This window comes from Doryrhamphus excisus, linkage group LG10, assembly GCF_037039965.1.
Source record: "Doryrhamphus excisus strain RoL-2023G ecotype Guam linkage group LG10, RoL_Dexc_Guam_v1.1, whole genome shotgun sequence".
Classification (NCBI taxonomy): Eukaryota; Metazoa; Chordata; class Actinopteri; order Syngnathiformes; family Syngnathidae; genus Doryrhamphus; species Doryrhamphus excisus.
Genome location: NC_136366.1, coordinates 17296535 through 17298687, shown reverse-complemented (window position 1 = coordinate 17298687; position 2153 = coordinate 17296535).

Below are 2153 nucleotides of genomic sequence, written 5' to 3'. Positions count from 1 at the left end.
CCCCACCACCAAATAAAAATGTAAGTGAAAACAAGTGAAGCTCCACTCATCTCTCATCTCTGAGTCATTGCTGCACACGTATGTCTTCACAACCCAGACCCCCCCCCTCCCCGCCCCTCAGTAAACATCCAATCACTGTTAGTATGCAAATTAGCCAGGAGCAGCTGTGGTGTCAGGTTTCAAGACAGAGCAGACTTTGAGGAAATAGAGAAATGTATCAATAAACATCATAAAACTCAGCTTGTTTACGTTTATTATTTATACCTGTATAAGTCATTTTCTTATCATTGGAAAAACCATACATAGTATAAAAATACATAGTATGCACCACCTTACAGTTTTTCTCGATTGTTTAAACACATTTTCTGAAAGGATGCCTCATATTCTCAGAACTCTACACACAAATCCAAAAATCACTCACACATTTCTGAAAACCCCTCAATTCTCCTGCAAAATGAAACTTTACATCCAAAACATCTTCATTCTTCTCAAAATGGTGTTTTGTCTCCAAAATGAGGCACACAAACCACTATATGAACAACATTTATGTGAACCAGTTGAACACTGATGTGCTCAGTGTAAAACACTGGGATTACATCATATTCATCATGACTCGGGCCTTTTTGTGTTCAGTGTGACACAAAATATTTTAGAATTGTTTTTTGTTTTTTTGGTATTTTTTTTTTATTCAGAACACAAAATTACACAGAAATATATATATTTTTTTCACAGAAAAACAATGTACAAAGTGTTCATCACAGCCAACACAAAGTTCCACATACAGTGGTCTGCATATAAATGTATACAGCTTCAGTTAAAGAAATAATAATCATAATAAAGAAAAAATCAATAAATAACAAAGCAAAAGACTATCCTGCATCACGTCTTCTGTTTGGGTCAGGCCACAGCACCTCATCTACATCACATGCAAGGTTTTCTCTGGCCAAGCAGCGGGGGAAATATCGCCTAGCATGGCCAATCCAGCCATGGAAAGCATCTGCTGGAATCTCTCCACATGCATCTTCCATAGCTTGGAGAAGGGGATTGTGTGTTTGTGGATTTCTGACCCTTTGCCCAGCCTCCCTCATTGTTAGACCGCTAATCGTAAAAATGTGTGCCAGGTGTTTACCCATGTGATGAGTCCGTGTGAATAATAGGAATATTCATTTGACTGTTTTGAGTGGCATTGTGTTCTTTGTGAAAACAAGAAGTTTACTTCATGAAAATTGTGCCAAAACTCAGAGAATTGTGTGTAGTGTTTTGAAAAAAGTGTGTTGTAGATCTGCAGTCTAAAGTGTAAAGCAGGAATTGTGCTTATAGTTTAGCAGACTTCATGGAGTTGGTGCATTGGTTATACAGTAAAGTCTCGTTATATCGATATTGTCGGGAGTCGGAAAAAATATCGATATAACCGGACTGTCGATATATCCGATCCTGCGCCGAACTGCATTAAAAGTGGGCAATAATGCACTCGACATTGTTCTATAGTATAGAACAATGACGAGCAGCTTAAATCAATCTTTGCTTAAGGATTTCAATACCAAAAAGAACACGGCGAACGGCTGCTTCCAGTCAACTTTATTTTTCACACTTCCACCACCAGAGCGCAGCACACACACCGATTCCCGCACTTCCTGGTTCACAGGTCATGCTCAACCCGCCCCACATAGCTGGCCAAACACATGCCTGCAACAGAAGAACCAACTGTGTTTGTGGTTTCTCTCGTGTGTATAGAATCTATACACATGAGAGAAACCACGAACGCCAGCATGTACATATGAAAAACAGTGATTATTGCAAGCGATAAAAAGATATCTGAATACAACACAATTAAATACATGTATTTGTACGCTTGTGTCTTCGTTGGAATAGGTGTGTATGGGGTTTTCAGAAATGTGTGAGTGATTTTTGGATTTGTGTGTAGAGTTCTGAGAATATGAGGCATCAGAAAATGTGTTTAAACAATCGAGAAAAACTGTAATCTTCCTATAATTGTTGGTTGAAAGTAGGGCACTTTGGCTGCTCGGTGCTGTTGCACAGTGGCGCCACAGGGGGGCGTTGCGGCTTGGTTGTTGGGAAAGCCACACATAGCGGTGAAGAAGAAATAAATAAACTGCTGTGTTGGAGAAACGACCAACTGTCCCCACTCTTTC